The sequence below is a fragment of the Equus przewalskii genome, chromosome 1 (assembly GCF_037783145.1).
Source record: "Equus przewalskii isolate Varuska chromosome 1, EquPr2, whole genome shotgun sequence".
Classification (NCBI taxonomy): Eukaryota; Metazoa; Chordata; class Mammalia; order Perissodactyla; family Equidae; genus Equus; species Equus przewalskii.
This window is the reverse complement of record NC_091831.1, coordinates 48,802,630-48,830,128: the sequence shown is the minus strand read 5'-3', so window position 1 is coordinate 48,830,128 and position 27,499 is coordinate 48,802,630. Positions and strand designations below refer to the sequence as shown.

General features: G+C 40.6%; 2 long non-coding RNA genes across 2 annotated transcripts in view; one reads left to right on the top strand and one right to left on the bottom strand.

Moving 5' to 3' along the window:
• The window catches only part of LOC139082076 (uncharacterized), a 141,655-nt gene that overhangs the window by 58,835 nt on the left and 55,321 nt on the right, over positions 1-27,499 (top strand). The window lies entirely within an intron of this gene.
• On the bottom strand, positions 17,279-23,920 carry LOC139082040 (uncharacterized). The gene is made up of 4 exons (XR_011537706.1): positions 23,676-23,920; positions 22,486-22,661; positions 20,575-20,602; positions 17,279-19,876 (listed from the first exon to the last, which is right to left on the bottom strand). It is a non-coding gene; the product is annotated as an uncharacterized lncRNA (long non-coding RNA).

The following is a 27,499-nucleotide window of genomic DNA, read 5'->3' as shown; positions in this document are numbered from 1 at the left end:
GGCATTGACAAATTGCCTCTAAAAGCCAGACTCAAATTTTACAAAGTGGATTAAAGTGGGTCCTTGGGAATCCAATGGTTTAAGCTTTTAAGTGCTCAGAATCATCTCCACAAGGGTGTGGATCTGGGGCAAAATTTCACTGCATGACCACCCTCCAACCCCCACTTCCTTTCTTATATAGATAAAATATATATAAAGTGAACATAAACACCAGAGAGAAAATTGTCCCAAAGGAGCACCTTGCAGGTTTCAGGAGAAAATCCACTCCTCAAGTGGATTTGCCTTACTGTTGATCCTAGGTAGTTTTAGGGCTCGGTTGTGTATAATTTTTTTTGCTAGTCCATGGAGACAAATTCTTCGCTACCCGTAGATGATTTCCTCAATCACTGACTATCAGACTGCCAATTTGATGCATCCTACTCCCATCAACCTGCCCTTCCCTCACAAACAAACTGTTCAAAGGCTATCATCCTGATTTTCCATACGCTAAAAACAACTCTGAATGTACAGTAGTCCCACTTATCCACAGGGAATATGTTCCAAGACCCCCAGTAGATGGCCGAAACTAGGGATAGTACTGAACCCTATATATATTATGTTTTTTCCTATATATGCATACCAATGGTAAAGTTTAATTAATGTTAGGCACAATAAGAGATTAACAACAATAACTAATAATAAAATACAACAAGTATAACAATATACTGTAATAAAAGTTATGTGAATGTGGTCTCTCTCAAAATATCTTGTTGTACTGTACTCACTCCTGCTCTTGTAATGACATGAGATGATAAAATCCCAGTGTGATGAGATGAAGTGAGGTGAATGACATTGGCATTGAGGCATAGTGTTAGGCTGCTATTGACCTTCTGATGTAGCATCAGAATCAGAGGATCATCTGCTTTTGGACCATGGTTGAGCACAGGTAACTGAAACTCTGGAAGGCAAAACTGCAGATAAAGGGGACTGCTATACCACCAAGATGTCCCTGACTGGACATCTCCCTATAGAAATGCTTTTATTGAACTCCAATTTAGTATATTTTTTTAAATTGTGGGTTCATATGAGAAATGGTCAAAAGTATCCTCTGAAAAGCTGCTATTCAAGAGATTTCTTATGATTTGGCTTCACAACATTTATTGTTATGATTAATTTTTCCAAAACTCAACATCAGAAAGCAAGTCATCTCTTCTGAAGATCAAGTATTTTTTCCTTTTATTAGAATTAGAGTTATATCTAACTTTGTTTTCCCCTTTTTTTCTTTCTTAGTTTGACTATCAGGAGCATGGAGTTAACTCAGTACTTAATTACTGTTAAAAGCTCATCCTTGGTTTAATTCTCTACTTCTTTATCTTGTTCCCACTAACTTCCCAGATGACCTGGGTGAAGGAGTCATCTATGGAGAGATCATCTGATTGAGGTTGGGAGTCAGCCAAGATCCCAAAAGTGGCAATGATTTTTATGATGATCATGAGGGAAGCTTTTATTCTCTCAGTGAAGTCCTTAGAGATTTGAGACCTTCCTCTTTGTGACGTTTGATGTACTTTTCTTATTTATTTTAAACTCCATGTAGGAGTATATATTCATTTTTATTGCAAGATATTTGAAATTACTTTTGGAAGAAGGAAGATGGTAAATTATAAATAAATGGCCATGAATTATAAATATTTGGTGTTAAGATTTCAGCAATCATAAGTTATCTCCCTGAGACATGCATTCAACCCACCACCAAAACAAAGTGTCCATGAAGGAGTACCAAGAAACACTAAGTTGCCATAGTTCTTACCCTGTGAACAAATCATTTGTACCTTGGGTGGCACTCAGACCCACCGACCCTGCATGAGTGTGGAAAGAGAGCCATGAAATTGTGCATCTTAACTTTTTTCCCTCTACACAGGAGAGCAGAAAAGTGTGGCTTTAGCTTCTCCTCAAGTTAAATGAATATAGACGGTTGCACAGTTTTTAGAACTGATTCTGAGATGAGCAGGAATGAAATGAGAGCAATAGCTGGAAAGTTCTTCATCCTGGGCAGCTTTCCTTAGGAGGTTTTTGTTTGGTGAGCAATCACTTCATATTTCAAATCCTGCTGTTAGACTGAAGGGCTGTGTGAAATCGAAATGACATTGAAGATAAGTTACTCTATCTTCCCCACATTTACATGACCTCCTTTCATTGTTCCTCAATGCTGTCCCAATGCCCTGCCACTGAGCCCTGGGAGGATGGGCCTTAAGTGTGGACTCGTAGACACCCAATTGTGTGTTACTGAGGTCAAATGCAGGATGAGTTAGAGGAGGAAGAGACCAGAGTTGTAGTTGGAGATGGTAGCAACTGGGAAATGAAAATATGTGAGAGGGAAAGGGAGGAACATTCCAGAGGAGGGAACTTGAGAAAAGAATGGTCAGAAATGAAAGTGTCTAGGACGAGTGTGAGAATGGGCAGGGAGGAGTAAGCATACAAAATTTGGGTATCTAGTGTGATAGGAAATGGAGAATGTATGAAAAAGAGAATTTGAAGTAATGAAAAATAAGATTGTATAGGTAGGTTGTGACTAGATTATCAAAGGCCATAAAAATGCAGTGATGTTTCTAGAAGGGTTTGTAGGGGTATACAGTATGGATTAAAGGCTAGAAAGATTATAGTGAGAAAAGAAACCAAAAAGCTCTGTGAAAGTCCAGCAAGAGGTGAGGAGGTGATAATGTCTTGGACAAGGGTAATGACAATAAAAATGTGGAGAAAAAGGCATATTTAAGTAGAGGAAAGAACCAGAGTTTATTGAGCATCTATTATGTACCTGATCCTTTACATGCATTATCTTACTTACTGCTCATGACAACCTTGAAAGGTAGGTAAGATTATCTCAAGTCTACAGATAAAGCAGAAAAGGTGACAGTTTCAGAAATTCATACAACTACTATGAACATCCAAGATTTGAATTCAATTCTTTCCAACTCCAAAAATAACGATCTTCCCATTTCAACTTTAGCTCCACTGAGAAACAAAGAAGAAAAGATGCAATTTGCTCTCAAAGCTGATATCTTCCCCAGAATAAAAAGATAGTTTCTAGAAACTTCAGGATTTCTTTCTATAAGAAATAAAAATGGTGCCACAGATGGAGACAAAATTGTTATGCAAAATTAAAAGAAGGGAATAATAGTAACCCTAACTTTTGTTGATACTTAGTTTGTTCTAGGTGCTGTTCTAAGCATTTTACCTGAGTTATCACATGTACTACTCTGAAAAAGCTTGTAAGGTAAATGCAGTTATTATGCTTATTCAGCTTAGGAAGCTGAAGCTTGTTTGGAGAAGTGAAGGAATTTGCCTGATCTCTTAGCCTGGGATCCCCTAAAAGTAGAGCCTGAAATAAAGGCTTTCCTGCCAAATAGCTTATTTTGGAAAGTGACCCCAAAGAACAGGACTTGGAAGAGTGAGAGAGGGAAGCAGGGAAAGCCAGTCCACATTGTGTAACTAACATGGTCACTGAGTGGCCCACAGGGCCTCAGCCCACTTGGGACTCTCTGAGGAGCTGAGGAGAAGAAGCCACAAAATTGTCCTGAAGGGACGATTTAATAACAAGCTGTCATCTTCCCAGTGATTAAAGGTTGCCCCACAAGTGGCACTTTCAGGTTTGCACATGCATAGAATGTTGAACAGATTCCTACAGGTGTCCCATGTGGGGATGACAGAGCAGAAACCAAGAGATGAGTGCAGCTGAGGCAAAGTGTGGTCAAGATAGTTATCACAGCAATGGCAGGAGTTACAATGAGAGGACGTGAGATGGGGCACAAGAGGTGTCAGGAGGCAGAGTGAGAACTTTGAATCCAGGTAGTCTGACTTCAAAGCCCAAGCTTGTATAGCAGTGGTTCTCAAACGTTAGTATGCATTAGACTCACCTGGAGGGCTGGTTGAAACACAGCTTACAGAGGCCCACTTCTAGAGTTTTTGATTCTGTAGGTCAGAGGTGGGATCAGGGAATCTGCATTTTTCTCATTTCCCAAGTGATGTTGCTGATGCTGCTCCAGGCACACTTTGAGAACTGCTGTTTTACACATACAGTATGCTATCTTGCCAAAGATCTCTGAGATAAGCAAAAGAGAAAGGCATCACTATGCGGGAAGCTATGCATGACTAACTGACTTTCAAGTTCTTGGGAAATAGCTTGAATGCCTTTCAAAAGGAAAAGCTTCTCCTCTACATGAAAAACAAGGTTTAGATCATAAACACTTGTGCAAGAAATGATAAGCCTGGTTCAAGAGGCTCTAGATGATCAAAGAAATGCTATGATGGACTGTCACACTTCAGGCAAGAGTCCTAAAGAAATAATTGCGAAACTTGGAAAGTCATGAAAAGCTAAGAGATTTAGAGTATGATGAAGCTTAACTTCAAAATGAGAGAGAAAACAAGCAGCCACTGTAGCTATATCTTTATATCTGGAGTGCTCCATTGCAAGCCCTCAATTTTTGCCACATTTAATAAACACCTATTAAAAACAAGACTGCAAAAATAAATAAGATAGAATTCTTACTTTCAAGCAGTTTACAGTCTAGTGAGGATGAGAAATAAGAAAGCAATTAAATTAAAAACTACCTCCTAAACCTATAGAGAAAGGAAAAACTCTGTAAGAGCATAAAAAGAAAGCAGCAAACTTGCTTCACAGAGCTGAAAAAGGTGTTAATAAGGATGTGATAATTAAACTGAGTGTGAAGGAAGAATGGGGTTTGCTATGCAAAGAAGGGAGGAAAGTACATTCTGGGCAGGGAACACCATGCACTAAGGAATCATGAAGGACCTGGAATGTATTGGGAACAATGTTGAGCTCAGCTTGATTGGAGAGTATCAAGATATATGCTGGAACCATAGTGTGATGTTTTCAAGTGCCAATTAAAAGGTTTGAATTTCCTCTAGTAAGCAGCAGAGAGATAGTAGAGGTGTTAAAATAAAATTTGGCACAAGAAAATTTGTTCTTTAAGATTTAATTTTCTAGAAAGATTCCTAGATGAAGTGTGGGAAATGAAGTTGATTGGAAAAATGAAGTATGAAAGATGAAATGTGGAAATGAAGGTTCTGAAACAAAGCAATGGAAACAGGGATACTTTATCCCTGTTGAAGAGGTCAGATTTGAAGGGCATGGAAAGATCAGAATCTAGAGTCTAAATGGATTCAGGAAGTGAAGAGAAGGGAGAGGGAGGAATTCAGGAGTTAGTTATTAGCTTGAATGTCCTTCACAAATGTGTTGAGTCCTTTATCTGGCTCTTAGGGTAATGCTCCATGGTTTTCCCATAATACTTAAGGTTTTTTGTTTGTTTTGTTTTGTTATTAAGCACCTAGACATAGGTAACTCAAAGACTTCCTGTAGTGTCTTTTAAAATTCTAAACATAGGTAGAACAAATATGACAAGGTCAAATAAGTTCACGTGGCCTTCTTAAATGTGCATTGGGATCCTCTAAGTACTCCATTTCCTAACTTACCTGGCCCTAGAATCCCTTTCTTACAGATAATCTCTCAGAACTGGTGTTCCATTGAGCACAGTCCAGGAAATGCTGGTTTAAAGAGTCCAGGAACTCTTCTTCTTCACAGTGAGATAACTCTTAGCAGCTAGAAAAATGGAAGGAAACGCTGTCCTCATAGGCGATGTTGTGGTAGAGTGGGCAAGCCATGGACTTCAAAGGCAGTCAAGCCTGGGACAATATCCTGATTCTGCCCTTGGTATGTCTAGAATGCTGGGCAAGTTATGTAAACTCTGGTTCTCAGTGTGCTCATCTTTGAAGAGCAAATAATGATGCCTACCTTGCTGGGTTGTTAGGGAATTAGGGAAAACATATATTAAGTGTCTTGTACTTAGGCAACAAATTATAGCTGCTAATTTTACATTAGGGAGGCTCAGAATTTTGGCTTATACTATTTCTACTCCTCCTGACTTTTGACTGTGTTGGGAATGTCCTTATCCCTCTTTGTCTTTTGAGGCTTTAAATTTTCACCTTTTGTTTCTTATTCTCCAAATTGCTCATAAGTATTATTTCTGCCTACCATCTATTAGTGTTTGCTGTTGGTTGGTTTGGCTTTTCTTTGCTGAACCAAGTGGCTAGTTCGTTGGAAAAAAGGTCAAATGGCGTAGATCTAGGGTTGGTGGTTTCTGGGGTCAAAAATCATAAAGTTAGGAGAGTTTACTTTTCAAAACAAAGTCAAAGCAAAGTGAAAGATGTGGGGAGCTGAACCATAAGCTATTTCTGTATAATTCCATGACTCTGGATCCAGTTTCTGTTTTGCTAAAAGGATGACTCATAAGACTAAATCACAAGCATGTCAGAAAAAAATAACTATTATGACCTCTTCAGGTTGCAGTTGAAAATGATTAACACTACTGTGAAGATATTTCCGCTGGCAGGAGGGTAGATGTTGTCTTAACTGGAACACATAACTTGTAGCTCTATTCTGTTCTCAATTATAAGATTCTAAGTCAGTTAATTTATTTAAATGGTGCATGATATTTGCTCTAATATAAAGTTCTCAGCTGCTACTCAAATTCTCTCACAAGCCAAGGTAATTTAGAAACCTTAGTGCAATAAGTCATTCGTCAGCAAGAAGAAAAAATTTCAGGCATGGGCTCTTTTAGCCTGCTGCTCAAAAATTTTCCATGGCTCCCCATTGTTTTCTGAATTAACCACAAACTTCTTAATGTGCAATTTAATGGGCACCATGAAGCAAAGGGGAACTAAATTATGTCTCAGGCCAGTGTTTCTCAAACTTTAATACACATATGAGTGACTTGGGGATCTTGATAAAATGTGATCCTGATTCAGTAGGTCTAAGCGTGGTATTGCTAAGAGCAAGGCCATGGCAAGAGCTTAGGTGATGAGGAATTAAGGAAGCAAGGAAGATCCTTAAGCATTCAATCCTGTGGGGCAGAAGGAGTGGGTAGAAAAAAAGCCAGTAAAGGGCCCCAGTGGAAAACAGGAATGAGAGATGAAGAAATCTGGCAAGATTCACAAGATATTTTCCCTCCAAAGGTGACATTCTTTCAGACAAATCCATGGATGCTCAGGTATTTGACTTGTTTTTTATGGTTTACATTTCTCTCTATCCACATACTTCATACCAAGTTTCCTAGGGGCTTAGAACTAATAGTCTAAAACTACAGGAGCCATTTTTCACCAACACTAGAGTTTTGTTCTAAGATGGAGAATATGTGCCTTGACTCTCTCATACTTAAGAAAAGATTTCCATCTTCCTGGGGTAGAGGTTATGGCAGTCGTCATCTCTCCTTGTTTTGAGAATTTTAATTGTATTATTTAGGAGCTTGGCCATCAGTCAGAAAGTCTAGTCCAAAGTCACCAGGGAGCTATCATGCATATCAAATTTGTCACAAGATTCCAGAATCATAAGATGTTAGAATGATAACTTATTAAACACTCACCAGACAATGGATAGCGTGGTAAGGGTTCTATATACATTATCTCATTTGAATCGTAGTAAATAAGCACTGAATGAGCATCTCTTTAATTAAACTGAATGTCTTATAAAGTAATAACCTTTCTTCAAGGTTTTAGTTTTAGTCTGTAGTAGTTGTGGATTTTCTTTGTTATCAGATATTGATTGTTTAGCTTCTCTTCATAATTTTGAGAGTATTAGGCACAAAAGGAGTTACTAAAGATTCTTTGTCTATAACGGAGGTGATTTTGAGCATTAATGATACATTTGAATTGTTCTTATTTGGCGTTTGGAGAACACAGTGTTCCAAAAAGTTGGAGTTCCTTCTGGGATTTCACTCAGCTCCTTACTTGAGTCATTGTCGTTTTAATCAAAGTGTTGCTTGGAGCTATGGTAATACCATAGGAAGCCCTAGTATGGATCTTACTTTGGCTTTTACATGGCTAATACTCCATTTTGAAATTCAATCCATGGGTTATGTTTCCCTTCACTGACTTTTGTGAAAGTAAAACATTAACAAGTGTTAAATTGTTACTTGCTTACTTGCCTTATTAAGAGAAGTCCAAAGGTTAATAAAATAGAAATGTTTTCTCAGCAAAGCTTGGTTGTAATATTTAACTTCTGGTTTGTTTCTGGGACGAGGTCCACAAGGAATATTTTCCCCACTGTGTGGGATTATTTAAATATGGCTGCTTTTGGTCCTGGTCTCTATTGTTGTGGTTTTAATCATGGCGGTGGGTAGCATAACCTTGGGAGATTTTTGAAAGTAGATCTTCAGCCCCTACCACAGCTCTAGTGAATAAGAGTCTCTAGGGTATGACCTGAGCATCTGTATTTTAAAACCGCTACCACTAACACCACTAACCATCAGCTCACTGAGTGATTCTTGTGCCCAGCCTGGTTTAGGAGCCTCTGCCCAGTGCAATGAAATGGTCCCAGCTGATCAAAAACTAGAGGCAAGGCATGCTTTACTTGGCCAAACATTTTAGAAAGTCAGAAGAGTGCCCAGGGGAACACTTATGTCAGAATCTCCTGTTAAGCTTATTAAGGCCAATTCCAGTACCCTAACTTGGATTTACTGAATCTGAATTTCAGTATCTCAGTAATCTCTTTTCTATTAAGGTCCTCAAAAGATTTCCATGCATACTGAACTTTTAGAACTTCTCTCTAGATGAATGAGCAATCACCTGCTTAGATGGATACTCTGTTGAGTTCTCTGATCATATTTAATTCTATCCCTGATCTGCAGGAACCATCAAAATCATTCTAAGAAATTGTTCTCAAATTTTTCTGGATAATGAGTACCCCTTAGTGAAATCTATGAATCCACTCTGTAGAAAATTTCACACAGCCACATATGTACATTTTACCTTGCAGGAGGTTCACAGACGAGGCCAATTCACATATGCCAGACGAACTGCTTCCCTGGAGAAGGGAACTGAGTGAATCAACTTCAGTAAACATCTTGTCTTAATGAGTCTCCTCTAGGACACCACAGGGCTAAAGAAATACAGATAAGTCAGCCTCGGAGAGCTAGAGTGGGACTGAGAACAGGGAGGACGAGGCGCATCCCTGAGTTAGGGCCCTGGTTAATATGGAGTCCAGTCTAAGTGGAGGCCTTCTTTATAAGACCCGTAGACCCAAGAGTTTGCAGAAACACTTTCTTCTTCTCTCTGGCCCAAGAGGACTATGATAGATAATAGAGGTTTCTGCAAAGCAATAAACTGAATAGCACCTACTGTATGCCAAGTACTGCCAGGAGCTGGAAGTACAAAGTTAGATCAGACACATGTGCTCACTTCAAGCAGTTCACAACTAGCGGTATATTCTGTATTGCTGGATTGTTACACCCAGCTGGCCCTTCCACAAACCTCACTGTCGTGGTCATGAACTATCCAGCCAAAAACATTAACTACAGTTTGAGAGATTTTCCTAACTTCTATCCTATTTTGTCTCTCAACCTAATGTTTGGCACATTCTTCTACTGGCCTTCAGTTCCCCAGCTTCATCCCTAGTTCTCCAAATCTGTTTCTCCCCCTTTGGGCTTGATGGCCCATTTGGACTTCTTTGTCTGTCATATCAACCTCACATTTCCCCTGGACATTTGACTCTAAATGCTCCTATAGCTTTGGTGCCCCTGGGATCCTGGCCCTCAACATCAAGAGTCATGGCCTTCAGAATCCTCAATAGCACTGCAGTCCCAAACCAAGGGAGAAAGCCACCTTTATTTATTCATTCAACATTATTACATGCTAGGTACTATTCTAGGCACTGAGAATACATCAGTGAGATAAACAGACAAAAATCCCCGGGCTCATAAAGTTTACATTTGACTGGGAGGAAATTCATAATAAATACATACTAGTTACATACACAAACACTTGAGTGATTTAATAACACAGTTCATTTTCATTATTCGTGGTTCCATATTTGTGAATTCTCCTACTTGCTAAAAGTTACTTTTAACTCTAAAAACAATACTCCCAATGTTTCATGGTCATTTGTAAACATGCCAGGGTGGTGAAAAACTTGAGTTTCCCAACAGGCACGTTCCTAAGTCTGGTCAACCAAGGCAACTCTCTGCCTTCTTGTTTCTGTTCTTATACTATCTCATACTAATAAATGTCCATTTATTGGTCTATTTAGTGCCGTGTTTTTCTCATTTTTCTGTTGTTAGTGATTTCACTCTTTAAAATGGCCCCAAAGGGGCCGGCCCGGTGGCGCCACAGTTAGGTGCGCACGTTCCACTTCGGTGGCCCAGGGTTCACCAGTTTGGATCCCTGGTGCAGACATGGCACCATTTGGCCAGCCATGCTGTGATAGGCATCCCACATATAAAGTAGAGGAAGATGGGCACGGATATTAGCTCAGGGCCAGTCTTCCTCAGCAAAAAGAGGAGGATTGGCAGCGGATGTTAGCTCAAGGCTAATCCTCCTAAATAAAATAAAATAAAATGGCCCCCAAGCATAGTGCTAAAGTTCTCTCTGGTGTGTCTTAGTACAAGAAGGCTGTGATGTCCCTTACAGAGAAAATACTTATGTTAGATAAGCTTTGTTCATACATAAGTTATAAGTTCAATGTTATTGAATCAACATTGTATATTAAGTAAAGTGTCTTTAAACAGAAGCACACATGAAACAAATTTATGTATTGATGGTTGAAGAAAACATTGTAATCAAGGCTCACAGTAAGAGCGGTGGTTCAGTATTTGCTAATTCAGCTTTCACGGTGACATTACTGTTAATAACGAGTTTGTATATATTAAATCAGATTTTAGTTAATGTTATGGATAAAAAATAAGGTTACAAAGTGTATAGGAAGTGTTCAGGGTGGGGGTGTGCTTTCCATTTACAATTATATTTTCCAGTAACATTTGAGCAAAGATGTAGAAGAGATGAGGGAAGAAACCATGAGAATATCTGAGGGAAAGAGCATAGTAGGCAGAGAAAAGATTAACCACAAAGGCCACAAGGCAGGAGCATGGCTGGGGATGAGGAACCTAAACAAGCCAGCGGAGTTGCCATGGAGTGGAGTAAGCAAAGGGGAAAGTAATAGGAGCTAACGTCAAAGACTTGATGGGGAGCAGAGATCCTGTAAGGACTGTGGCTTTTTCTCTGGTATAGTAGGAAGCCATTGGAGAGCTTTGATGAGGAAAGTGATATGCTCTTACTTATGTTTTAACAGGACCTTCTGTGTTGAGCATAAACTGAAAGGAAACAAGAGTGGAAGCAGGTAGCCCATTTAGGAGGCTTGTATAATAATCCAGGAAAGAGATGCGGTGGCTTAGTCCAGGGTGGTAACAGTGGAGGTGGTGAAGAGTGATTGGATTCTGGGTATATTTTGAAGGTAGAGCCAACAGGATTTGCTGCTGATGGAGTGTGGAATATAAAAGATAGAGAAAAAGCAAGAATAGTGCCAAGCATTTTGGCCTAACTGGAATAATAGAGTTGCCACTTGCTGAGATGGGCAAGCTTGTGGGAGGGGCACGTTTAATGGTAGGATGATCAGGAGTTCTGTATTGTACTCATTAGGTTTGAAATATCTAAGGGACACTCAAGAGGAAATGTGGAACGGACAGTTAGTTATATTAGTCTGGATTTCAGAGGACAGGCCCAGACTGTAGAGCTGTCATCCCATTGATGGCTTTAAAGCCATAATCCTGGATGTCAAAAGGTGATATATATCCAATCCTGATTATATATCCTGGCTATAGATATCCATATCTATCTTGCAGTTAGAAAAGAGAAGAGGCTCTAGTTCTGACCCTGGAAGCACTTCAGAATGATGGAAGATAAGAAAAACCAGCCAAGAAAACTGAGAAGGAACAATAGGTGAGGTAGAAAGCAAAAACAGGAAAGTAAATGTTGCCCTAGAATGCCAGGGAAGAAAGTGTTTCAAGGAGGAGAGGGTGATCAACTGAGTCAAATTCTGCAGATGAGTCAAAAAATATGAAAAGAGAATTGAGCTTTGGATTTAGCACAGAAAGATCAGCAGCAGCCCGGACAAAGCAGTGTAGGGATAAAAGCCTGATGGTAGTGTATTCAAGAGAGAACAAGAGAAGATAAATTTGAGTCAGCAGTCACAGATAAATCTTTCAAGGATTATAGCTATAAAAAGGAGCAAAGAAATGGGGTGGTAGGTGGGGAGGATATGGGGATCAAGAATGATGTTTTTATTAATAATGGGAGAAATTAAAGCCTGCTTGTTGTAAGAAGGCAATTTTCCATGATTCTCTTGAACTTCTGCATGTCTTGTGAGCAGAGTCATTGGTTGCTTCTGCTTTGGACTTTCTTTTCAAGGATATTTGTATGATAAATAGCTTTTGAAGACAAAGAGGGTGTCTCCCTCTGGAACAAAGGGCGGGCATGTTTACTGTCCAGTATAATAAATAATTCGAGTTCCCTAAGCCCAGAGTTCCTCTCCTATAATGCAATTCACTGTTATGCAAGTGTCACCTGGCCCTTTCTGCATCACCCTGTGAGGATTGGGGCTCGAGGAACCAGCACAGTCAAGTGCTGATCTTCTGGCTACTGCTATTGCTGTCAGTAATAGTCCTTTGTCTCTGACCCAGGAGTCTAATGGCTTCTGCTAGCAGCCATGAAACTGTGGTGGACTAACTTGTGGTTTGCAAGTAGGGTAAAATCTCAGACCCCTCACAGTTCTTGACACTTTATATTGGTAAGAACAATCCAGTAGAGAAGAAAATACTACTGATGTAGGAGAGAGAGGGGGAAATTTCTAGAGCAATGCCTTGGATTAGATAAGAGGGGCTAGGATCTAGTGCATAAGTACAGGATCTCAGACATTTCTTCCATAGTAATAGAAAAGAAGGCAGAACAAATGGGAACAGATGCAGGTAGGTGAATTAGCGTGGTTATGGAATGTGTGGACATTCTGCTGCCATTGCTTTTGTTTCTTCAGTGAAATAAGAAGCTTTGTCATTAGCTGAGAGTGAAGTTGAGACAGAGGTGTTGGAGACTGAAGAGAGAGGAAAGGTACAGATTAGTCATCCATGTGTGTGGGAGAGAGAATGGACAAGAGAAAAACAGTTGGATTGATGAGTATCACTATAGTCCTAGTTCTCACTAAGAGTGAGAACTCTTAGCAGAATACACTCATTCTTGCCCTTCATGAGTCAATCATAATAAATGAATGCTGATGACTCTTGCCCCCTGAGCATTAATAAACTATGGTCAACAAGTCTCCTTTCTTATCCTGGGAACATCTGATGCACAGTCAAGTAAAGTGGATCTAATTCACCAATTAGGAACCAGTACTTTTGCCCAAATGTTCTGGGGTTTACGTCTCTGTGCAAATAAAGCTTTAGATTCACGTTTTAGTAACAAGTAGCTGTCCAGTTTACATTGTGAAATTTTAGTTGTATTACTGGAGAATGTCTGCTCAATTTGTATCTTTTATTGGTGATGCTGTTTTCTAGCTTATTAGACATTTACTTTACTTCCAGATAATTACTGTAGCTTAGACTTTAATGTCTTAATTAACTATCCTTATTAACTTTATGGCAAGAGCTGCAGCATAACAATAATTTTTGCAAAAACATGCTTGACAATATAAATATTATACCCCTTTCACCTGCAGAGAGAGGAGGATGGTGAAGCAGGCAGCATTCAATTAAGTTTGGTCCCACTGAACTAATTTCTTTTAAAGCCTGGGCACAAGGACCAGTCCAGTGTCATGGTGAGACAGCCTCACCACGGCAGCTGTCTTGGCTGGGCAGCTTCTTCTCAATCAAAACATTCAAGCCCCAGACACTTTTTAAAACTAGTGAAGCATGCCAAGAGGAAACATAAAGATGCCTGTATTTCTCAAACAGTCTTTGTTCAGTCAGGACTCTCTGATGTCTTTATTTGGTGTGAGGATTTAATTAGCCAACCAACAGGCACTTCTCAGCACCTCCCATGTGTCCACATTGCTTTGTACATTAGTCAAAATAAGCTAGGCTCTGCCTTGGTGATAAATAAACCCCAAAACTCAGTGGCTAATACAATAAAGGTTTATTTCCCACTTATATATAATCCAATGCAGATTGGGTCACACTTCTTCCTCTTGTAGCTATTCAGTTTGTGGGCCCCCAAAGTTGCCATGGAGCTCCTAAAATTGCCATGTATGGGAAGAAGCCCTTGGAGGGTAAAGCTAGAAGCATTTGGCTAATACCATTTCTATCCATAGTGCACTGACCTGAATCCGGTACATGACCCTAACTCTAAATGCCAGGGAAGCTAGAGAATGTAGGGGAGCACATGTATGGTTGGGGAGCCTCGGTGGTTTCTGTTGCACTATTCCAGGTGTTTAGAAGGCGCACAAGAAAGAAGAAAGCTAAGTCCTTGCTTCTGAGCAGATTTTTACTATTAGAGCGATGAAAGGGAAGGCAACCGACACTCACTAAGTACTTCTCCATGTCAGGTACTTTGCTAGAGGTATTAAAATATTTCGGTTCATTTTTATGGCATGGGACTTCTTCACCCACTAATTATTGAGCAACTACTATGTCCTAGGGATTGAGCTGTGCATTGTATTTCATAGATATCTAAGACAATACCACCTTTCAATGAGGAAGGAAGAAGATAAGCAAAAATGCCCAGCCAATAGAATATAGTGCAATAATTACCACGATAGGAATATATTAGTTTCCCAGGGCTGTTGTAACAAAGTACCACAAACTGGGTGGCTTAAAACAATAGAAATTTATTCTCTCACAGTTCTAGAGGCTAAGAGTCTGAAATCAAGGTGTCATTAGGGCCATGCTCCCTCTGAGACTCAGAGTAGAAACCTTTCTTGCCTCTCCCTAGCTTCTGGTGGTGGCTGTCAATCCTTGGCATTCCTTGGCTTACAGCTGCATCATTCCAATCTCTGCTTCTGTCATCACATAACATTCATCCTGTGTGTCTCCGTCTTCACATGGCATTCTTTTTAAGGACACCAGTCATTGGATTAGGGCCCACCCTAATGACCTCATCTTAACTTGATTATATCTGCAAAGACCCTATTTCCAAATAGGTTCATATTCACAGGTACCAGGGGTCAGGACTTTAACATATCTTTTTGAGGAACACAATTCAACCCCTAACAAGGAGTAAACTCAGAATGTTAGGAAAATACACAAGAATGATACCTGAATCAGAGAAACTTCCTAGCTAAAAAGAGAGATTTCTCAGTCCCTGAAAATCAGCAGAGGACATTCAAGCAAAAACATGAAAGAAAGGCATTCCAGGAAGAGAAACCAGCATGTGCAAAGGTCCAGCAGCAATAGACAGTAGGATGCACTAGTGCAAGCAGTTCAGTCTGGCTGGAGATGAAGTTCAAGGTGGGCAAGTAGAAAAGATGGAGCCAGAAGGCTGGAAAGGGACTTGATCACAAAAGGGCTTTGAATAGTTGGAACTTTATCCTGAGAACCAGAAGGTTTAAGTAAGTGAGAGAATGAATGGAAGCGACAGTAGGAGAATGGAAGAAGTATCATCCTGGCTGCAGAATGGAGCAAACATTGAAGGGGGCAAGGTCGGAGTTAGGAGTCATTCTGATAATATAGGTAATAGGGAGCGGCAGCCTAGGATGGTAGCAGGAGGGGCGGTAAAGAGAAGTGGATGGATTCTGGGGATGTCTAGGAGGGAAAATTATGCTTTATGTTTTTTACTGTGTAAGTAAGTGATAGCGGTAAAAGATGACCCCCAGTTTCTGGCTAGATGTGGCACATAATTTAGCAAGATGGGGAACAAAGGAAGAGGAGCAGGTCTGTCAGGGAGTGAACTAAGGGTGGGAAAGTTGCTGAACAGGAGACAGCTGTGAGGCATGTCACAAGGAAGCCAGGCGTTTCGGTAGCAATGTAGCCTACAATCCCTGTGCTCTTTCAACCACATTCTATTACCTACCAAAGCCACACTAGCAAAATTCTAATGGAAAACAATTATACCAGTATATTATTCAGAACAGTATAACAGGAATAAAACAGGAGTATAAGAGTTATAACAGGAGTTCACTGAAGGGAAGGCACTTGAGATCCAAGAAGAGAGAACAGTCTTGAGGAAGGAGGCAAAGACTCTTGAGCTTGGTCTTTGAATGACAGAATTTGGACAACCAAAGAGAGGTTAGGAAGACATATCAGACTGGAGCATAGAAAAGGGAAGGTGAAGAGGGAGAATGAGCCTGGCCATTGGGGTGGGTGGTTTAACTTGAGAAAGAGGGGCCGGCCTGGTGGTACAGCAGTTAAGTTCGCACGTTCTGCTTCTTGGCGGCCCGGAATTCACCAGTTCAATCCCAGGTGCGGACATGGTACCACTTGGCAAAAGCCATGCTGTGGTAGGCGTCCCACATATAAAGTAGAGGAAGATGGGCATGGATGTTAGCTCAGGGCCAGTCTTCCTCAGCAAAAAGAGGAGGATTGGCAGTAGTTAGCTCAGGGCTAATCTTCCTCAAAAAAAAAAAGAAAAAGAAAACCTTGAGAAACAGTGCGAGACAGAAGATTGGATGGGGGCAGGTGAAGACAGGTGAAGGAGTGCTTGTCAGCCAAACAGCAAGTTCTCTGCAGTGTCATCTTACCAAAATGGTACTGCCTCTCTCTCTCTGGAGAGTATTTCCTGCTTTCTCTAGGTATGAGGAGAACTATCATTCTACAATACTTACTGAATGAATGCATAAATAATTGAATGAATGTTTCAACCTGGGATCATCAAATCATTTAAGTTTCCATTTGGTCTATGAATCAGCATCTTTGTTTATACTTTTTATTTGAGTGAATTTTTCTTTCAATGAGAAGATAAGGCTACTTTTTTTTTTTAAAGATTGGCACCTGCCCTAACAACTGTTGCCAATCTTCTTTTTTTCTTTTTCTGCTTTATCTCCCCAAATCCCCCCTGTACATAGTTGTATATCTTAGTTGTGGGTCCTTCTAGTTGTGGCATGTGGAACGCCACCTCAACGTGGCCTGACAAGCGGTGCCATGTCCTTGCCCAGGATCTGAACCAGCGAAACCCTGGGCCGCCACAGTGGAGTGCACGAACTTAACCACTTGGCCACGGGGCTGGCCCCGATAAGGCCACTTTTTAAGAAAAAATAAAAAGATTATTTTACCTTTTGAGTACTGGGGATTTATTCTAGTCTCGGGGAGGCACCATAGACTAGAAGTCGGGACATTCTGGTTCTTGGCCACTAATGAGCTATATGACCTTGATCACTAGACCTCCCCAGGCTCTGGTTTCCTCATTTGTGAAATAGAAAACAGACCAGGCCATCTTTAAGGTTTCTTCCAGCTCTACTATTTTATAATCCCCTCTTAGTCTCTATGAGCCATGTTTGATTTATTAGTCTCCCTAATAAACACAGCTACAATAATGCAAGGACATTATAAAGAGCTGAATTTTTACTGTTTTCACAATATCAAAATAACTTGATTCTTTTAATTCAGTTATCCAAATATTCAGATATTTTTGTAGCTGGCCTGTTCCATTAATTTCCTGAATAAACCTGCACCCAGTTAGGGACCAATTCCATGCAACTTCCATACAACTTCTACCCCATCAGATTGGCCCCAGTGAGGGCTCCTCGTTCAGTTATCTTTCTTCAATAGTACCTGGAAAGGGCCTGTTTGACCAGGGACTTTAAAGTAGAGGTTCTTCAACTTTCATGTGCTTCAGAATCACCTGCATGAGCATGTGAAAATGTAGATTCCTGGACCCTAACCTCAGAGAGTCTGGTTCTAAAGGCCAGGGATGGTGCCCAAGTGTCTGCATTTTAACCAGGTCAGCAAAGAGTCTGATGATGGAGTCCATTGGCCATTATATGAGACATACTACCTTAGAGGGGAAAAAAAAGGTTTTGTTGAGAAACATTAAATCAACACTGACTGAATTGTGTATCAATTTTTAAGCTAGTAACTTAATTGCAGGTATTTGTGTGTGCAATTATTGGGGTGATAGGTAGCTAGGACTACTATTGGGCTCTAAAATGAGCACCAAATCACTCTGAGGACAGGTTGGGAAAGTGCATAGCTTTGAGTGGCTGCCAATATTTTATCTCATTCTGGCTTTACTGCGCTGCTCTGCCGAATTTGTGTTGTCTGCTTCTGATCTGGGATCATCAATTTGCACTGATGCTGATGTGCCCATTGAAAAGAAGTCAATGTCTCTCTGAGGCATCCAGTCCTTCTGGTCCAGCCTCTGTGCCTCAGACAAGGAGTCTTTCAACTTTCCAGCTTGCTCTCTGCCTTGTCCTCTTCACAGTGGCTCTGCTGTCACCCAAGTCTATGTAGTCATACAACCAAGCTCAAGGATGGAAAGACTGCTGTGAGCAGCTCTGAGATGACTCTCTCTCTCTCTCTCTCTTTTGTGAGGAAGATTGACCTTCAACTGACATCTGTGCCCATCCTTCTCTACTTTGTATGTGGAATGCCGCTACAGCATGGCTTGATTATCGGTGTGTAGGTCCACACCTGGGATACAAACTTGTGAATCCTGGGCCACCAAAGCAGAGCTTGCAAACTTAACCACTACACCACCAGGCCAGCCCCTGAGCTGACTCTCTTTTGAGACTCCTTGAGAGAGTTTTTTGCTGCTGAGAAGGGAGAGATTTTAATCAAGATCCCAGTGTTAGATAAGAAGATTCTCTTTGGAGCCGAAAACAGTCTGGAAAACATCTTCCCATTTTTGAACAGGCACAGTTGGATCTTTGTCTTTTGACTCAATTTATAGTAAGTGGGCTTCTGTTTACAGAAGTTTTGCAATTTACAATAATAAATTTACAAACAGTGAAATCTATTTATTTGATTGAACACATTTGGAATTGAATTGATCAGTCTAATAGTATATAAGCATATAACCACAGAGCAACTTGGAGTCTTGAGTCAATGTGTCCTTCCCTGTATTCCTGACTCGACCTAAATAGGATGGTTCTCAACCTTTATTCATCACACACATTTCCAAGATTCAGATTCCTCATCCTCATTTTCAGATAGTCTGATTCAGTAGGTTCAGTCTAGAGCTCAGGAAACTGAAAAGTTAAACAAACACTCCAAATGATAGTAATGTTGATGATCACACTTGCTGAAATATTACCTAGCATTCTAACCCTTCAGCTTTACATGTTCTTTAGGCATGCCGTGCACTTCCATGTTTGAGGTCTTTATTGTTTTTATCTCTGCTGAAATGCCCTTTCCATCTTTGTCCAGCCAGGAAAATTTCAATTCATCTTTTGAAGCCCAGCATAAACGTCTTTTCTCCTATACCTTTCTCTCAAACTCTATCTTCGTCTCCACCACAGTTCTTTGTTATGTCATCTGTGTTCCAATTACATTTTCTAAATAAATGAGCACAATATTCTACAGATAGTTATTCATACGCCTATCTTTCTAAAGTGTGAGCTCCTGGAAGGCAGGGGACCCTGCCATCTTTGTTTCCTCAGTACTCAGCATTGTATCTGACATGTGTTAGGTATTTTAAATGCATTGATTCTAATAATCTGATATAGGCACAGCTACAGGTATGCGATACACCAATACAAGCTGATACACAGGTAATTGTTGTTGTCTTCCAAATGTTCCAAAGTATATGTTAGATCTTTAGAGTTCTCTCAACAATATAAAGGCCCAATGGGAGATGAATCTTAGTCTTAAAGTAATCAGGAGGCCCTATATTTCTGTATATTATTCTCTCCACTTTGGTAGCATTTACCAAAATTGGGTTATAGAATCAATAGTTTATCTATTGTGTGTTGCAATACACAAATGCAAATGCTTCAGGGGGTGCACAATAAAGAAAATTAGAGGCAGAAGAGAAAATTTTAGTGACAGGAGTTGGGAACAGATTTCCTCATCAGTGCAGCTTCTTTTCATCTTCAGTGAGGAGGCCATTTTCTGCCTTGTCTTTGTCTGTGGCAAGCTTTCTTGGAAGCAGCGGCTCCATGGGAACAGGCATTTCCATCACAAGTCAGACATTTAGGCATCTATTAAGGGGAGATGAAAAGAATATTAGATGTGGCATGGCAGAGGAGAGGCAACAGAGAGGAGTGCAGGGGATGGGATTTTGATTGGGGGTGGACATCTTGCTAGTGGGAGTAACATGCTGCTGGAGGGGGATGTAGTGGCATCTATCATGAGGCCTCTTAAGATTCAGTTATCAAAGGACCTGCAGCTGTCTCTTCTTTACTCCAATCAGCTGTAAAGATCCTAGCATGAAGAGCACCAAGCAGGGATCTGAAATCTGAAAACTGATTCAGCACTTGACAAATTTCAGGTTAATTCTGTCATCTGCTTTCCTCCTGTATCCCCGCAAAGATCTGAAATTCAGCTTGATTTCAGCCCAGAATCAAAGTGTCTCTGAATCACTCCTGTAGTAAATATTTTAAAAAGATATTTACATTACATTCCTCTTCACAACCATGCTGTGAAGGAGACAGGCACTGTAAGAAGTCTGTTATGTAGATGAAAAATCTAAGGTCCAGTAATTTTCCTGAGGTCCCTCAATTAATGACAGCAGAGCTATGGCTGAGTGAAATCTCCCCTCTTCTAGCCATGCTGAGGTACAGGCTTGCATGTGGACAGGTAGAGGCGTATTATTTTCCCTCCCAGAGAGAAAGCGTGAAAGAATAATAAAACTAAATATCCAGCACAGTCATTTCAAAAATTGTGTTCCAATACTCACTGGGCTGTTGATGGCAGATCTGTGAACTCTGAAATCAGAAAAGGGGGATTTAATCTGAAGGTAATAACAAACCCAGTGTGGGAAGAATCAATAGATTATTATGTGAGTCATTGAGCTTTGTTACGAGCAGCAGCCTTTCACAACAAGTACCTGATTGCCACAACACAGCAAGATAAACAGGGCTTCTTATTCTTCAGATCGTAGGAATTAAAACTATTACCATGTTGGGCAGAAATTAGTTTTAAAAGCATTTGTTTATCACCTATCTCTCAGCTATTGGATGCAGAGAACAAAGGCAAGCATTCTCTTCCAAACTTAGTGCAGACTATTAGGCACCAGTTAATATTTCCCCAAACCTCTGGTAGGAATTGGCATTAGACTGCCAGCTTCTGGACCATTTTGCAGTTAGATGATGGTGGGAGTTCCAAGTCCTGAACCTCCAAGAAAATGATCCTTGTTCTTCATCAATACACATTTATAAAAGCATGAATCACATCAGATCATATCATCTCTTTTAATGGAACCAAATGGGTGCACGGGAGTGCCAAGCTAATGATAATCTATTTAGATTTAGCAAAGTGCTCAACGCTGTTTTGGGATGAATCCATGAAAACAACATAGATATGTGGATAATGTGGCTGAAAGTGACATACTAACTAACGAATTGGTTTCTAAAAAGGCCTAGATTAATAACAGTACTGCTGCCTATTACCTTTCTCCTTTTAAAAAATGACTTTACTGAGGCATATTTTACATATCATATAATTCACTCACATCAGATGTACAAGTCAGTGATTTCTTAGTACATTTCCCAAGTTGGGCAACATAAATCAATTTTAGAACATTTCTTTCACCTCAATCAGATTGCTCATACCATATGGGTTAATTCCCACCCCCATCCCTTATTCCCACCTCGCCCCACCCCATGCAATTACTAATCTACTTTCTGTCTCTACAGATTTGCCTTTTTTGGGACATTTCATATAAATGAGCTCATATAACATGTGGTCTCTTGTGTCTGGTGTCTTTCACCTGGCATAGTGTTTTTGAAGTTCATCAACGTTGTAGCATGTATCAGTACTTCATTCCTTTTTATTGCTTAACAGAGTTCCACTGTATGGATATACACATTTTTTTCATCCATTCACCAGTTGATGGATCTTTAGTTTGTTTCCAGTTTTGGGCTATTATGAATAATGCTGCTAAGTCTTTATGGAGGTATGTTTTCATTTCTCTTGTGTATATACCTAGGAGTGAATTACTTTTCTTAAGTTATCCTTATCTCTTTTAACATGGAGGTTCATGGAATTCCTTTAACATGGTGACCCAGGTCACTCTATGTGCCATCTGACTCCTCCTTTTGAAAGTCAAAGTGAAAAAGGAGGGTGGATCAGGTAGCCAAGAGATATTTGGAGGCAGAATTCCCCCAAGGTGCTAGAAAAAAGTTTTTCCTGATAAAAAACAACCAGAAATGTAAAACAGTTTATGACACAGGTTGAATAGTGAAACCATTCCATTGTATTACGGTAACATTTATTTTTCGTCATGTCCTCTCATTTATTTTTCTAGTCCAATATCCACACTGGGACCACTAATTTTCCTTAAACACAAGGTTCCGGACATTAAGGCATAAAATACAAACTCCTTAGCATGCTTTTCAAGGTCCTCATGATGTAATCCCAATGCACCACTATCAGTAAGGATATCAGATCTAGTCAGAAAAACAGAGTCCTTGGCAGGTAGTTCAAGAGAGGGAAATTAATTCAGAGAACTTGTTACACAGGTGTTGGAAGAGCTGAAAGGCCAAAGAGGGTGGTGATGAGGCAACATAGACATTAGCACATAAATATAGACAGAAGCTGCCTCCATCCCTAGGGCTTGCAGGACGGTGTTATTAGACATAAGGGGTACCTGCACACTCTTGTCCCCAGCAGACCGGCTCTGGAAGATAGTGTTTGTCTGCCAGAGACATCACTCAATGCAGAGAAAGAGTTGAAATATTCTGGTTACATCTTCTCCCGTTTTTCAATCTCCTACCATTGTATCCTTTTGGCCAAACCTATTTGGCAGCCAGTTGGCAAGTACATCTGAAAAACAGAGCAGAGCAGGAAAAAGCTGAGACAGCAAACACGTAAAAGTCCAGCTCTGTCTGCCTACTTGCTGCAATTCACTCCTCAGAATATAAGTACCATGAAACTTCCAGCCTCCTGAATAGAGCCAGTACAAATTCATGAATATTTTCTGTGCATTGAATAGAATTCTAGTGCTAGAAGGGACCTTATCCACCATCCAGGCCAATGGTTTCTGAAATCATGTGGGGGCTGCTCAGCAGAATCAAAGCAGTGCTGCTTTTTGTTTGTTTGTTTCACATATTAAAGCTTCCAAGTAAAATTCTCATTGAACAAAGGAGTCGGTGGCTTTAAAAAGGTAGAGGTTCGCTGGATAGCCCAGCTCTGCATTTTACAAATGGCAAAAATGAAGCATGAAGAGTATAGTGACCTTTTCAAGATTGTGCTGAGCTTCCTCCAGGAGCACAGAAATAATCTGTTGGGGCTAGAGCCAGGACTCGGTTGCCAGGTCTCTGTCCACTCATCACTGACCTCCACACTAACACAGTGACTCTCAGCCTCTGGTGTCCCTAAGATTCACTTGAAGAGTTTTAAATAAATACGTAGATACCTCTCCCACATCAGAATACCCAGAGTCAGGGCCATGGCATCCTTTATATGCATTTAGGTACAAATTCTACAGGCATTTAGGTACAACTTCTAGAATGACTGCTCTAGAGAACTATTCACTAATCACCAAGGCTCCTCAATCAAGAGCAAATTCAATTACAATCAGTCCGTCTTACATTTGTATAGCACTTTCCCATTTATTATTTAATCATAGCAGAACCCCAGGTGGTAGATCGCAAAGGAAACTAAAACTTGCTCAAACTTGCACAGCAGAGAATGAGCCCCAGCGTTAGAATACAAGGCTTCTGACGTCCAGTCTAGTGCTCTTTCTCATCAGTGCAAGTTAAACTTCTCTACTCCCATTACTATGGCAGAAACATTGCATTTTAGAATGATTTCCAACAAGGAAACCATATACAATACCTGTTTCCTTAAGCATTAAGAATCTCGTGAAAACAGTAGCAAAGGAGTATTTCCCCAGTTGCATTCACATCTGCTTTCTGCCAGAAAACCACCCACTCCAAAAATCTCCCCCAGTGTTTCCAGGGAGTCTCCATCACTTGCATCTCGTGTGCTAGGAAGAGTGTTATCCTTTCAGCATCACACAGGGCTCACTGTGCTCTTCCCTTCCAATTCTAGCCACAGCAGTCCCTTCTGACTTGCTCAGTGCTCACATGTGTGGGTCCCCTCCCACTTCTCCATCTCAGTGAAGACTGGACTAGCAGTAGATTTAAAGGATCTTCTAGGATTAGGAACCACGGTTTTAAATTTTATTTTTTCTTAAAATTAAAAATCATTATCAAATGTGGGAATTAATTCTTTGATTTGGGGGTCAGGCTTCCCATAAGTCTGGCAAAAAGAGAGGGAAACAGTAGGCTTTTCTTTGTGAAAATGAACATTTATTTAAGATATCAAGTACCTCAATGAAATGTGATTCCCTCATGCTTTATCCTTAGATGATAACATTGGATGTGTAATTTAATAATTTCCATAGATTTGCTTTTCTCTGTCTTATATCAACAGACTATTCTACAAGGCTGAAAGGTTCAAATTATGAGAAATTGGTATCATTCCCTCCAGTCCCTTTGTGCCTTTTCATGCCTCTCTTTTCTATTAGCAACTAGACAGAGAGATTAATTTTACATATTGTTACCATATTTCCCTACCTAGATATGAGAACAACAAGCTCCACAGAAACGACACAATGGGACAGAATGTTTAAAATCAGAATTGCCCTGGAAAATGCAAAACATATGCTTTCCTCTGTCTGAAATCCTGTGATTTTCTTATCCTCAATTCTCTCCCTCAGCTGTTCCAAGCTCCTTTCCCTTCTCCACCCTCCCCCCACCCAGGCATACCCGCTGCTAGGTATAGCTTAATTAATTTAAATACAGTGTTGGAGATTGCTCTGCAACTACTACCCTCCAATTTACAAACATGGTTCCAATACAAATTGCTCTGATAATGCAGGCTTGGGAATTATAGAACCCTCTATAAGATTTTTTCTAAAGGATTCATAAAATTAGTCAGGTTTAGAGTTTTTCTTTCTCCCTCCCTTCTCTGCTATTAATTTATTCACCTCTTCATTCTACAAACATCTACGAAGTGTCAGCGACTGTGTTAGGCCCTGAGTACAAAGATGAATAGAACCCAATGTATCCCACAGTCTAGAGGAGACACAGTAAAACATAAACAAATGATTATGAGTGCTAAGAACTGCAGTAATGGGAACGAGAAGTTATGGCGACTCACAGGAGGAAGAAATTGCCTGGGGAAGGATGATGAGGCAGGAATGTCTCTCCAAGGAAGTGACATCAGAATGGAATCTTGAAAGTTAAATAGGAGTTTGCTAAGTAGATGAGACTGGGCAGTGCAGGGGCACAGAACCGTTTAACTGAGGAACAGAAATTCGTTCAGAACCGGAGAGCGAGGAAAGGAACCACAAAGGTTAACCCAAAGGACGCGTGTGCTTCTGAGGAACATCCTGTAGACTGAGGAGCCACTGAAGAGTCTTCTGTAGGAGAGTCGCAGAGGACTTTTGGAGTCCACCCAGCACTACCCTACTCCTGCGGAACTCCTTTAACAAGTCCTCTGAATGAGAGCAGCCATCTTCTCAGGAGACCTCACGATCCTGTCTCCCCAGCCCCAGGTGACTGGTCTGATGATGCACGACTGACCAGCAGCGGCCCAATCACAGGACCTCGGCTCCCCTGCTTCAGTGACTGGCCAGGGCTTTGGAGAGGAGTAACACGCGCAGGCTCAGAAGAGGCATTTTTTACTTGCCCCTGAGAAAGCTGGGAACATAGGGTGGTGCTGCCAGAGGACATTCCCCTACCTAACAGAGAAAGTCATTTCTGTGCAGAAGAGAGTATACAGTTTTTGAGCACACACACAAAGTGAGCCACTGAAAGAGAGAGAGAATTGTGACAACTTTTAATGCGCTCCTTCTAGACTGAGAGGTCTCTGAAGCTGCCCTGGTTCCCCCTTCCTGAAACTTGGTTCTTCAAAGATTTCTTCTACTCTGTGTCCCCCTCATCAGCATTCTAATTGCTTGAGCTCCTTTGAATCGGGTTTTTGGCAAGGATACTCAGGCGCACTAATGGTGAGGTCCCCATTCACCCCTTCTCTACCAGAAATTCCCACAGCTCCCCACCCTGTATGGAACGAGGGGCTTTGCCTGAAGCCCTCATATGTCTTGGTAAACTCCTGTCCAAAAGTTCCATGTTAAAAGAATACTTTTACTTAGGGAAAAAAATGCCATTCTTGGAAGGAGACCCCTAACAACAAAAATGACAGTTGTTGTAAGGATACCCCAACTGTTTTCTTCAACTAAGCCAATTGCACAAAAGAACAAATAAAAGTACAATTGTAACCCCAAAAACCAAGCAGACAGGAAGATAGAGTCATTGCTGTTTGTGAGCCTCTTCTACTTTGTCTTCCTGACAGAAGATGACAGAGACCCAATTTAGAAGGTTAAGTCTGTGGTTTTTATTTCCACCACACTAATACAGTAATAAGAATCAGATGTGCATTTTAATAAGATTTTTCTGGCTTATTGCTTGGGGAATCCTTGTGCTATAATTCTTCAAAGTGGGTATGAAGTGAATTTATCCAGTGCATGGTTAGAAGAATTAGAAGCCATGTCAAAGGGTACAAACTTCCAGTTATAAAGTGAATAAGTTCTGGGGATCTAATGTACAGCATGATGACTATAGTCAACAATACTATATATTTGAAAGTTACTAAGAGAGTAGATGTTAAAAATTCTCACCACACACACACACAAAAATTGTAACTATGTGAGGTGATGGATATGTTAACTAAGCCTATTGTGGTAATCATTTTGCTGTCTATATATATGTATATATATATAAAATCATTATGTTGTACACCTTAAACTTGCAAAATATTATATCTAAATAAAGCTGGAAAAAATGAATAAAAAATGTAGTTTGAGAGGGGGAAGAAAAAAGAAACCATGCTTGTTTCCAAAAAAACACTGACCAATACAGCAATAAATATTCAGAATATGTATTAAGATATCAAATCAAGGGCAAAGTACATCAGTTCTCTAGGCCAAAGATTAAGTGCCTGAAAAAGTGCCCTGGGACTAAACTTGGCTTTTGTTCATTTAGAAAGAAGCACGTGGTCTCTGTCAACATTACAGGTCAGGTTGGAAAGGCCTTTGCAAACAAAGTGCTGAGTTGCCCAACTGAGCAGACTGGAGCCTGGCTGTCTCCAGTCCTGGGCAGATAAGGCACCAGAGCACCGGCCTCAGCTTCTCCAGGGCAAACCCAAAGAGACTACATTCCCATAATCTGGCCTGAGCATTCCCACAGCACAGAGCGAAGTGAGACTATCTCTGACTTGCCAAACCCCATCTGAAAAAGCACACCCCACTGGCAGCAGCCTTTTCTCCCAAGAATTCTGGGAGAAGATCCAGACAGAAGCACTTTATGTGGGGCAAATGAGGCACTGCTTTAGCATCCTGTTTCCTCTCCTGGCAGGCAGACATTTTTCTTTTTGTCTGTTGCAGAAACTGGAGCTGGATCATGTGCCTGGGTCACCTAACAGATGGAAATCAGTGACTGAGGGAACTGCACAGGAGGTTATGTAAGGGGGTGGGGAGAGAGGAAGGAGGGCAGAGAGGACTTTAATTTAGATTGGCAATGCAAATCCCATGGGTTAGGCTGATACTGAAAAAGGGCCTCTAGAGAGAGCCTGAGATGGGGCTGGCTTGCTCAAAG